General features: G+C 54.5%; 1 protein-coding gene and 1 long non-coding RNA gene across 5 annotated transcripts in view; both read left to right on the top strand.

Moving 5' to 3' along the window:
* The first annotated feature begins 2804 nt into the window (after positions 1-2804).
* Positions 2805-4822, top strand: LOC123623466. Its single transcript, XR_006729862.1, has 3 exons — positions 2805-3169; positions 4374-4561; positions 4693-4822. It is a non-coding gene; the product is annotated as an uncharacterized LOC123623466 (long non-coding RNA).
* Positions 4823-11669: 6847 nt separating this feature from the next.
* The window catches only part of NSD1 (nuclear receptor binding SET domain protein 1), a 157745-nt gene continuing 157024 nt past the window's right edge, over positions 11670-12390 (top strand). For 2 of the 4 annotated variants that reach the window (XM_045530594.1, XM_045530591.1), the window contains exon 1: positions 11893-12068. The gene's annotated coding sequence lies outside the window, so the exon portion shown is untranslated. The other 2 variants (XM_045530593.1, XM_045530592.1) reach the window with 2 other exon arrangements.

The following is a 12390-nucleotide window of genomic DNA, read 5'->3' as shown; positions in this document are numbered from 1 at the left end:
CCTTGAGCTCCCACTTCATGAAGGACAGGTTCTGACCGCGAGCTCCCAGTCCTTGGCTCTAGCCTCCCTGGAAAAGGGACAGGCCTGCAGGGTGCCAGCCCAATGCCTCTGCCTGACCTCCCTGTGGGGACCCTAGTGTACCCCAGTGTGCTCCACATCAGCTTGGCTGGCTTCTCTGACATACCCCCACACCCACACTTCTCACCCCCTGGTGATAGGTACCCAAATGTTGCCTGTCTCTCTGAGCCAGTGCCTGTGGCTTATGGGAGCTGCCATCCCATTTTACAGAGGAGGAAGCTTAGGGTCAAAGTTGGGAGGCGAACTGTGAGGGGCAGCGATGGGATGTGAAACAGGGTCTGTCTGCCCTCCCCACCACACTAGGTGGCCTAGCAGTTACAGATAGGGCTCTGTCACCCAGTGACTTTGGTTAGGTTGCTTTACTTTCCTCTGCCTCGGTGTTCTCTTCTGCAAAAATGGGGCAATCGGGGGGTTTGTGAAGAACATGTGGGATGAATGTCTGTAAGGCACCAGCACAGCACTGGGCACACAACAGGCACTCGGTAAATGGCTGCTGTTACATGAACACTGTCTCAGGAACTTAACATGCTCACTGGGGAAATGTGCTTCATGCTCCTGAGTCGGGGAGAGATCAAAGGGAGCTGCAGGAGGCCTGAGAAGGGAGGAGAAAGTAGAGAGAGCATCTCAGGGCAGGTCTGGAGCTAAGACACTCTGAGTTCCAAGCAAAGTGCAGGCATCCAGGACACCAGCTGTGAGGAGCCTCGAATGCCACACTGAGGAACTACCAAAGGTTCTAGAGTCAGAGAAGGCACAGCTAGTGCCCTAAGCCCAGGGGTGGGCTGCTCTCTCCCCCACAGATGACAGCATTGGCTTTGGAGGCCTAAGGGATCCTGGACAGTGGAGGAGGCTACTGGCAGCAGGGAGCCCATTCTCAGTCTTCAGATACTCCGCTTCCTGGGCCCGAGAACCTCCTCCATGTAATTCCCCAGCTAGTCATAGGGTGGCGACAGTGCACCATGAGAGCTCTGCTTCTCCCTCCCTGTCTTCCAGCCAAAACAAAAGCCAAGTACCAATGCCTGTAAGATGCCTCTAAGAGATAGAAGGAGAATCCTTACATCTCTATGAGTTATAGTCCATTAGTATCCCCAACTTACAGATGGAAATGAAGGTTCAGAGAAGTCAGTTAGTACCCCCAAGATCACCCAACCAGGATTTGAACCCTGGTCTGTGTGTCTCCCAGTCTGGCTGCAACAGCTGCCCGTCCTAGGCTAGCAGTCCTGGTTTGGCCTCCTGCCCCCACTAAGGAGGTTGGAAGGGCAGTGCTGCCTTCCCCAAGCTGAGAGATCAGAGGTCTGCATGGGAGTGGAATGTTAGGACAAAGAAGAATTTCACTTTTGCTTTCTCTCTGTGAAGTTTGTCACTTTTGTGGCTTTGGCACTGGGGTGAGGTGACGGGACAGTTTCCATCCCTGGGGTAGAGAGGAGCTGGTCTGAGGGATGAGGCCTTAGTGTCCCCATACCAGCCTAGGCTCCTGAGACTGCATTCCCAGGCCCTTGTAGCTGCAAAAGAGGGAGAGAGGTGACTTTGATGGAGCACTTCCTGCCTGCCAGCACTATGCCAGACACACTTTCTGCATGCATTCGGCACATAGTAATGAAGCACCCTCTGTTTGCTGGTCACAAGAGAACAAATACTCCAATCTCTTGGCATGCAGCAATAAATATATATATTTATATAAAATAATATATCTTAAAATATATTTTACTATAAATGAGCACACAACTTAATACATATTTATTGAATGAATGATCTATGTTGGGCTGAGGTACTTGTGAGACAACCAGCTAGTGAATTGGCAACTGTGGGACAAATCTAGGTTAGAGATTGAGATGCAGGCACGCAAGTGACGAGTAAATGAGTTCCCTCAGGGATACTGCAAAAACGATGAGCCCCAGGACAGACACCTCCGTCTGCTGGGCAGGGAAGAGGGGCCATGCCCATGACACAGAGGCACAGAGAAGGGCTTGTAAGAGGGAGGAGGCGGCCAGGATGCCCTGGAAACCTCGCTGATGCCAAAGGGCCAAAGAGAGTCAAATGGTGCCCTTAGTAAAGCAGCAAAGATTACGAAACGTCACCGGATTTGGCCATGGTGACACACTGGGTGCTCTGAAGCCACACTGCAATGGGTTGAGGAGGGAGATGGGAGGCCAGGACAGCGGAGGGGAGGAGGGGCAGAGCCTGGCTGCAGGGGAGTTGAGATTTTTCTCTTAAATATGGGGAGAGACAGACGCCTTTGTGGGCTGCCGGGAAGGAGCAAGAAGACGAGGTAGGGTTGGAGCTCCAGAGAAGCGAGAAGAGAAAGCAGCAGAAAACCCCAAGGAAGCATTAGGGCGGGACTCAGAGCCCACGACGAGGACAGGGCCGGTCCTCCTCCGCCTCCTTCACGGAGCACTGAGGCCGAGCAGGTGGTGAATTCAGAGAAACAGGCACAAAGGGCCAGTGGGGTCGCTAGCTGGAGCTGGGGCACGCTGGACGTTAAGAGGTACTGATGACTCTTTCCCCGCGCGGCCTAGAGCACAAAGATCACTTTCTCCCGAGCTCCACCGCCACGGAGAGGGTCGCGCGGCCCAAGGCCCCGGACGCCGCTGATTGGCCCGCGGCAGCCACCTGACCGGGCTGGCCAATCAGGAGCGCTCTCCCAGGAATGCCGCCCCGCGTGTGGTCCCCGGTGGAAGCCCGGCCTGCGGCAGCCTCGCGCGCCCTCCGGCCTGGGCCGGTGTGGAGCTGGGAGGCCGCGGCCGGGCTTCCACTAGCCCGTTCCGCTGGCCGGGGAGGGGAAGGCGCCCGCCCGCCCGGGACGCTGGGGCCCAGGGTCCTTGTGCTAGATCCCCTTCTCTCTCGCAGGCTTCCGCGGCTCTGTCCCTGTTCCCCTCTCGTCACTGGTCCAAAGCAGTGTTGTACGAGGTTTGGAGCAAACAGAACCAAGTTGAAATTACTTGCTCACCATGTAATTGTTAAACACCTAGGGCAGGTGTTTAACTTTATTGAACCTCAGGTTCCTCACCTGGAAAATGGGACTACTAATACCTCGGTGTCTTTGTGAAGATTGTAAAGCCTTGCCTGGCACGTGGTGAGCCCCCCAAACACACTGGTAATCACTTTTATGATTGTTGGTATTTCTTCCCTGGAGGAGCTCACAATCGTATCACACAAAGCCTTGTGTTAAAGCTGCTGCTGCTTCCTCTTCCTCCGTACTAGAATGTGTGCTGCTTGTCAACAAGGACATGCCCACAGGCCTTTTTAGTCTTCCAACCCCACAGTCCCTTCACTTGACCTGACAAGGGTAAATTTAACCTACACACAAACAGTAATAGGGCAGAGTATATGAAACCATGGGATTTATATCAGGGAAAACCCCAGCAATAAGGTGAGAATATAACACAACAAGGATGTACTCACCTTGTTAGAAGGCTGCCATGTCCCAGCTCTGTGAGCACAGGCAGATCTTGACCTCTCTGAGCCTCACCAGGATAATAACTACAACCATTGGAGGACACACCAGGTGCCAGGCACTGTTCTAAGCTTACATATTACCTTTCAAAAACCCCACTTTACAGAGAGATCACACAGGCACAGAGAGGTTCTTTACCACAGATATTAAGTGGCAGAGCTGGGCATTCAAGCCAGGCCTTCTAGGCCAGAGTCTGTACTCCTAACTTCACAGTGTGCCGCCTCTCAACACCAGCACAGGAAATTGGCACCCTAGACACGCAACACACAGAGCTATGGACAGTGTTCTGCAGCCAACCGCAGAACACAGAACATTCTCAGGATAACTGGCCCAGTCATTTCCAAAGTCCAATGTTATAGAAACCATGAGGTGGGGGACAGTCTATCAGGGGTGGGGAAACTGCCTTAAGGCCCACAGGTTTCCCACCCCTGGTCTAGATTATAAGAGATTTAAAAGATACAAGGACCAATGTATGATCCATCTACCAAAGACATTTTAGGGAAATGTGAATATAAAAAAGGCATTAGATATTAGGAAATTATTGTAAGGTGGTATTGTAGTTAGGTAGAAGAATGTCCTCCTTTTCAGAGAAGTTTGCTAAGTGTTTAGGTAAAAAGTATCAAGATATCTTTAAATAACTTTGAAATGGCTTAGAAAAAAAGTCTCTGAAGCAAATATGCAGAATGTTAACACATATGGAGTCTAGGTTGTATTGACTACATTTTTCTTTTTTACTTTTCTATATGTTTTTAAAATATCATAATAGGAATTTTTTTTTAAACTGAACATATTTCCCACCCCTTGTCCAGCTGTATTTCTCATCTGGTACCCCTGCCTCCTGCAGAACCGGGAAGGATGCAGTCGTGAGTGGAGGGCGCCCGCTGGTTAGGCCCAAATGTGGTCCATCCACACAGGGAAGTATTATTCAGCCACAGAAAGGAAGGAAGTACTGATACATCCTCCAACGTGGATGAACCTTGAAATCACGCAAGTGAAAGAACCGAGACACAAAAGGCCATGAGTTCCATGCATGTAAGTGTCCAGAATAAGCAAGTCCACAGAGACACAGGCCCTCTAGAAAAAACCCTCCCCTACTAACCCCTGTCAGGACAGCTGCCTTTGTTCTATGCAGCCTTGTTTTCTAATTCCGGTTTTTGCTTAAGCTTTTCCCCTGAGGGATGTGAAGATTTTCCAGATCATTCCAAGCAGGTTGGAGTTAAGAGAACAAGTTCCTACTCAGCTATAAGAAACAATGTATTTTCCTGGAAAGAGCTGGAGCCCATTCTACTAAGTGAAGTATCCCAAGAATGGAAAAATAAGCACCACATGTACTCACCATCAAATTGGTGTCACTGATCATCACCTAGGAGCACATTTAGGAATAACATTGATCGGGTGTCGGGCAAATGTGGGGGGGGGGATGGGTATATACATACATAATGAGTGCAATGCGCACTGTCTAGGGATGGACACGTTTGAAGCTCTGACTTGAGGTGGGGGCAAGGGCAATATACGTAACCTAAACTTTTGTACCCCCACAATATGCTGAAATAATAAAAAAAAAAGGAAAAAAAAATAGAACAAGTTCCCAGATTTTTAACTTCCTTATGTCCTCCTGGGTCTGCCTGAGAAAGCACCTCTTCCAGGTTCCCTTTCTGGAGATTTCCCATTCAGAAGAGCACAGCCGCATCTCACCCAGATGGATCTCTCTGGGAGGTGGGAAGGGGTGCCCCAGGAGAGTGCCTGTTGGGAGAGCCAGCAGAGCTCCCCAGGCCTCACTCAGCAAACTCAGTGGAGCTCTACCTTGTCTGTCTATCCTAGAATTAGAATTTGTGTGTGTGTGTGTATATGTGTTCTTATTAACACTGCTTTTAATTGAGAAATTAAGTCCTATCTTTTCTGATGGAAAGTCAGTCTGAGATGGCTGAGGGGTTTGAAGATGGGGCCTGACTTTGCCATTTTAGACACACTTTCTATAAATTGAACGAGCTGAATCTAAGCTGCCAGGTTTTGGTGAAGTACACATATAGTACATTGGAAATTATATTATTTGCAACATATGATTTAAAAAAAACAAAACTAGATGTCAACTTTCAAATGTGTGAGTGGGTTATATGCATATTTTCTTAACATTCTTTAAAGGGGTATTTGATCAAATATTTGGAAGACCAGCCACTGCTCTCCACACTTCTTATTTCCTTACCTCTTATTCAATCCCCAACCCACTGCACACCTGAAAGGTTTCCTACCAGTTCACCAAACCCTTATCCATAGTCTTATCATACCTTTATCTTACCTGACTTCCCTTTAGCATTTATTGAGCAGCTACTGGGTACAAATTCTGTGCCCACTTGCCAGAGCAGGGTTTTTACTAGCTGCTTTTCAGTCTCTGTTTTCATCTGTAAACTAGGATAATATCTTCTCTTTGAAGGGAGATAATGGGTAGATGTGGGTGGATGAGTTGTAAATGGTAACTTTTATGCAGGCGGAAGGTATAGCTACTTTCCTGGCCCGCTGGCTGTTCCCAAACATCCTGAATCCTTTTGGGGAGGGTTTAAGTTTTGCATAATTCATTTAGCCAGTAATTTGAACCACAGTTCTGTCTGATGGAGACACAGGCTTGAAAAGAAGGAGAAGGGATAGATCAGGTGTCAGGAAATGTTTCTGGAGCACTCACTCTAAGCCTCACAGTCCTTGGTCACTGGAGGAGAGAGAAGTGTATGCCCTAGGGCCAGGCGCGGTGGCTCACACCTGTAATCCTAGCACTCTGGGAGGCCGAGGCGGGTGGATCGCTCAAGGTCAGGAGTTCGAGACCAGCCTGAGCAAGAGCGAGAACCCGTCTCTACTAAAAATAGAAATAAATTATCTGGCCAACTAAAAATATATATAGAAAAAAATTAGCCGGGCATGGTGGCACATGCCTGTAGTCCCAGCTACTCGGGAGGCTGAGGCAGTAGGATCGCTTAAGCCCAGGAGTTTGAGGTTGCTGTGAGCTAGGCTGACACCACGGCACTCACTCTAGCCCGGGCAACAAAGTGAGACTCTGTCTCAAAAAAAAAAAAAAAAAAAAAGAAGTGTATGGCCTAAGCCGTGTTGTAAGTAGCTTTCCAAGTGGCTGGAACCAGATTTAGAAGCCATTAGTTAATACAAGGGCTCATTCAGGAAAAAATGGCTGCCTGTAGGGATGGGATCAGGGAAGACTTCTGGGAGGAGGAGTATTCTACAGGACCCTGAAGGATAAATAGGAGTCTGCCTGACAGGAAAAAAGGCAGAGGGAACAGTATGAGCACAGGCTGGATAGAATGTGACCTGTCCTGGCACTGGGCAGCTGGGGGAAGTGATAACGGCAGAAGGGCAGGGATTAGTGGCTACTTTGGAAAGAGGCTTGAGAGGAGGAAAACATGAAGATGGAAGCTTGAATCCTTGGGGCTGGGGCTGAGGGTACAGGGTTAGGTTAGCAAACAGAACTGTGGTATTTGAGGCAGGAAGGAAAGTTTGCTGGAGAGCTGCCTGGCCTCAGATGTTGCCAAGCCTTCCCTGATCTTAAGCCTGATTCAGTTTTGTGGAAACTCCTGCCTGGGGAGAGGAAGGACACAGCTCCTGGACCCATCAGAAGGGCTGCTGGTGGTGTTCACTAGGTACATTTGGGATTAATTACCAAAGGCCTCCATGCCTCCCCCAAGATCTGGCTGTTTAGTCAGAAAGTAGATGCTGCTCCTGTCCAATGGGAACAGAGAGCTTGAACTGGGAGTTAGGGGTTGGGAATTTGGCTCTGGGAAAGTTTTGCTTCATTTCTAGAAGATGGGCATAACAATAGTGCCCATCTCATGGGATTAAATGAGAGCGTGTCCTGGAGAGTAGCTGGCACAGAGGAGGATAAGCCACGACTGTTATTGGAACCAGACAATCTCAGCACATCCCAGAAGCAGGGCTCTTGCTGGGGCTGTGTTTCCAAGGGAGGAACCAGTCTCTCCTGGACACTGATGGAAGAGTGAGTTTTTTACTGCTCAGATGCAATCATGTCATTATCCTTCTCCTTAATTTCCCACGGCTCCCTACTGTCTTCCAGATAAAACTTCAATTCTTTAGCTTGACTAATACAGTGCTGCACGGCCAAGCCCCTGTGGTCATGCCCATCCTCACTTGAGCCTCTTACTGCTATGGCCACCTCCCCTGGCACCTGCGCCAACCTATGGGGCCTCCCACCTGTGGTCAGTTCCTCCCAAGCCTGGGGTTGCTCTAGCTCTTCTGCAGGAATCTCTGCCTCTTCCCCTCCTTTCCTGGTCATTCCTGCATGTCCTTCAGCACTCCCTCTGGATGTTACTTCCTCAGGGACTGCCCCTGAGTCTTCTCCAGGGGACGTCCACCCCCCCACCCCACTGCTCTTAGCACTCTGCTCTCCGCTTTCCTGTTGTCTGTCTGCCTTCCCCAAGGCTGTGAGGTGGTGTCCACTAAATGTCTATTGAATTAATGGATGAAAAGGGGGCAGTTCTAAGAAAAAAGAGGTCACTGTACACTGGCCAAATGTCCCAAGAGGTATCTATTCCAGCAGAGTGGGAATTATCAGAAACGATGATTTATAAATAAGGAAGCTCAGGCTAAGGTAATCTCACTTTGCCTGATATTCAAATTTCTGAACGCCCGCGTGTGAGCTGGCATGCTGGGCTTTCCACAGACAGTGTGTGCAGGGTGTCCAGGCTAAGAGCAAGGGATGTGAGCCCAGTCACACCAGGTGAGAGCTGAGGCTCCAAGACCTTGTACAAGGGCTTACTCTCTTGGACTTCAGTTTTTCACAGGGCTGGTGAAGGGTTAAAGGAACTGTGTGTCCAATGCCTTGCATGGTGTCCAGTACACGGCACAAACTCAGCAAGTATTTATTGATTCTTCTCTCAGTCTTAAGGATGGAAGACACAGGCCCAGAAAAGTTCCCTGAGCTGAGACACTCATCTAGGGAAGAACTGGGTGTGCCTCCCACGGCCCCACCCTATGGGGACACAGCCCTATGTCTTCTTCCCCTACTTCAGGAGTCAGTGTCCTTGTGAGAACATACGGCCCTGTGGATGTCCTCAATTTAGTGATGGCACCCACTAGCTCAGCCAGGGCCTGCTGGATGCGGAGGCTCCAGAGGGGGCTGTTGTGCTTGAGGCCTCATTAGCCAAGATGTACTCTACAAGGCAGAGAGGGCCCTCAGGGGTCATCCCAGGGAAGTCTGAAAGGTTTACTCTGGGGTTCAAGTCTTCTCCCCCAGACCTGTTAGCAACCAGATCATCCCCAGCTGCCAGTCCCCCTTTGGCCCTCACTCTTCTTCCAGAGGAGCTGGGAGGTTGGAGAGAGGTGTTCTGCAAGGGAGTGATGGTCAGAAGTCAGCTTTGGAAGGAACCATCTTACACCTTAGCACATTTATTTAGCTGTCTTTTCCTGAGGCCAGCATCTCATCCTTTGTTTCCCTAACATCCAGCATACTGCCTGGAAGTGGTTGCTGAATGTAGCAATGAATTATATTTCAGCATTGAAGTGCTTAGTTTGTAACTAAATGTAAGTGGAGGCTGCTAACACTTCCCTTTACCTTAAAGGATCCTCATAACTGCCCTGTGCATTGGAAGCCACAGGTGAGGAAACCGAGGCTTGGGGCTGTTAAGTGACTTGTTCAAGGCCACCCAGTGGCAACTCCCAGGCTTTCAAGGATGGCTAGTGGGAAAGTAAAGGACTGGGAGGAAGCTTGATGAATTGGGGCAATTGGCAGAGGAGTAACTTCAGTCAGAAATGATTGGGTCAAATGATTAGGTGTGAAGAAGGAACCAGTCAGAGCATCCCAGTTGAATTGCCCAGTTGGGGCTATTAGGGGTGACTTCTTAGCAGAACAAAAGGGCAGGACCCTGGGGTATAGACCGGACTCTTCTCTGGCTGACCCTAGCACATAGAAAACTGCCAGCCTGACTTTGCACCTGGGAATCTTAAGGGTATCTTAAGAAAAAGTCCCCCTGGGATCACAGCCCTCTCATCACTCCGGTTCCAGCAAGTGCTTTTCCTTTACAAAGCCCACTTGCTGTCTCCAGAAGGCCTGCATCCAACACTTGTGCGGGGTGTGCTAAGGCTCTGCTTACTTGGGAGTCTCCATCACTGGACTGTGGGCCTTGGAGAGGAAAGAATGGGCACATCTTGAGCTGGCGGGTTACTGGGTGGGAGAAGGGTGGGGTTTAGCTAGCCCAGCACTGACATTGCACAGCGAAACGTCGAAAGTGGCGTTTCTCCCAGGTGGGCTCGTGGTTAACACACTCCGCTGCGGGTAAACACTCCACTGGGGCAATAACTATGCACATTTACTAAGTCCTGGGAGGCATGGTGGTCACGTGGCCTTCGAGGGCGGTGCCCTCAGCTTTAAGATGGAGTTAACTCCAAATCTAATCACAGAAGGCTTTCTGGAGGAGGCGGAATTTTTATGACGGTCGGTTGTGGCTTTCTCTGAAAAGCGAGGATGCGCTTAGCCCCCTAGAGGGTAGCTCCTGAGGTGAGCTTCTTGCTGGGTATTAAGTCCAGGGGATGACGGGGGTCCACTCTGGGAGAAGGGGCTGGGGGACTAGAGTCACAGGATCAGGCCCAGTTTGGGTTCCAAGACCTGCCCTTCTGCTGTCTTTGCGTACTGGACGCGCCGCGACAGCGCTAGGTCGGTGCTGCGGGGCCCTGGCGCTGGGTGCAGGCCCTGAGATCCCGGCCGCCCGAAAGAAGGGCGCCCCTGGCTGGGGGTTGGGTCAGAAGCTTGGCCGAGCCGGACCGGCGGTCCCCTCTCCCGGCGCAGTTCCGCTGGGGTCCCGAAGCCCGGCCCGCAGGGGCAAGGCGCGCGCTCCCCGGGGAGCCGGGCTGCGGAGCCGGCGGCCTGCGCTGGGCGGCGGTGGCACGAGAGGGCCATCTGCCTGGGTGCCGAGAACTGCAGCGTCTGCGGTGCGAGGCGCGGCCCGTCCCGGCCCCCTGCCCGGCGCGCACGCACCTACCCACGCCCGCCAGCGCCCGCAGCCCAAGCCCCTTGCCAGGCCCAGACCCAGACTAGGCGCGGGAGGAGGTGCAGGGATTAGTGGACCCCTCCCCCGGGCTCCCCTCGCCCCGCCCGAGGCAGCGAGGACCCTTGGGCTCGGGGGTGGTGCGGGAGCTTCGTCTCGGCTGTGCAGGGCTGGAGACTCGGCCTCACTGGGCGGGGGCTGCACGGCGGCAGGCCAAGGTGCGGGCGCGCTGTCAGGCTGCAGCCCGGCTCGGGTGCGGGGGGTGGGCTCAGCGCCGGGGTCGCCCGGCTTCATTCCCCCTTGAGGCCACGGCCGAGCGGGCAGTGCCCGGGCGGGTAACCCGACCCGGCTCCCCGGAGCCGCTCACCCCGCACGGCCGGACAAGGGGGAGGGAGAGGAATGGGGGGAGGGGGAAGGGAAGGGGTGGTGGGTGAGGGGCTGTAGGGAGCGCAAGGCCGACTTCCTAGCCCGTCTGCGCTGCAGTAGGGTGGCTGCCTGCGGCGCCCCGGACGAGTCAGCTCCCTGCCTCGCGGGCGTCGAGCCTGCGGCAGGAGGGAGCCCTGGGGCTGCACAGGCTTGGCTCGGGGAGGCAGACCCGAGCTGCTGCCTCCATTTTGTTTCCTGCTCAGCTTGGTCTGTGGTGGTGGTGGTGGTGTGGGTTTGGGGTGCAGCCGGGTAGGGGGTTCACCTGCGGCCGCGCCTGCTCGGGGCCTGAGGCCTCGAAGACCCCAGCCCAAGCCCCCAGGTGAGCCCTGTGGCAGGAGGGGGGTTGCCTTGGCCTCGGGCCGAGCCAAGCGGGCTGAGGGCAGGTGCCCAGTGGATGGGGAGCCTGGGCTGTAACCTAAGATGGAGGCCGGGACTGACGCGGGCCGGCGGGGCGGTCGGACAGGCCTCAGCCGGGCCAGGTGCCGCCTGGGTTGGGGTTCGAGACGGGTAGGCTGCTGGAGCCGTGTGCAGCCTGGGGCCTGCGCAGTGCCCCGAGGTAGGTGAGGGGATCGGAATGCCACCCACGACGCCCGCAGGCCCCGACACTCCTAGGAGGCGCGCGAGGCCCCTGGGGAGCCCGCCCCAGGCCCCGCCCGGGCAGCTAGGCCGGCCCGTAGGCCCGGACCGCGAGCGGCCGCAGGGGGAGGGAAGAGAGGGGGCGGCAGCGGCAGCTCCGCTGATTGGGCGGTGCGTTCGTGAGCCCGACTTCACCCGCCCTGAACCCCGAAGAGTGAGGCGAGGGAGCGCGCGCGCACGGTGGGGGAAGGGGTGCGCGCGCACTCTGGGCCCCAGCCGCACGCGGGCCGGCGCGAGGCGCTCGGTCGCACGCGCTGCCGCGGGGGCGCGCGCGGTGGGGGTGTGAGGAGGAGGAGGAGGTGGCGGCGGAGGAGGAATAGGCCGGGGCAGGTCGCGGTTGCTGCCTTCTCCCTTGAAGAGAGACGCGGGGGGAGGGGGGTGCGGCGAGCGGCTCCTCTCTCTCCCCACTGCTCCGCTCGCGCCCCAGTGTAATGAGGGTCACCCCCTCCCCCCAGCTGGCCCGGGAGGGGGCGCGGGGCACGGTAACTAGTGCGCTGGGGTGGGCGGCGGGCAGGCGCGAGGAGGAGGGCGGAGGCGGCCGGGTGGGGAAGATGGTGGTGGCCGTGAGGTGAGGGACTCGGGGGTGGGCCAGGCGCGGCGCGGGGTTGGTGGCCGGCGGCGCTGCAGCCGTGGCCCCCTCCCCCTCCTCCATCACTACCAGCCGGGCTCAGGCCTAGCTGGCTGGGCTGCCGCGAACTTCCTCCCGGCACGGCCCATGCCCCGCCGGCCGCCCGCGAGCACCTCGGCCTCCGCCTCCCCTCAGCTAGCCGGCTGGAGAGCACGGGGCCGGCTGCCCTCCCGCAG

This window comes from Lemur catta, chromosome 18 (genome assembly GCF_020740605.2).
Source record: "Lemur catta isolate mLemCat1 chromosome 18, mLemCat1.pri, whole genome shotgun sequence".
In the NCBI taxonomy this organism is placed as follows: Eukaryota; Metazoa; Chordata; class Mammalia; order Primates; family Lemuridae; genus Lemur; species Lemur catta.
This window is presented reverse-complemented; position numbering and strand designations above follow the sequence as displayed.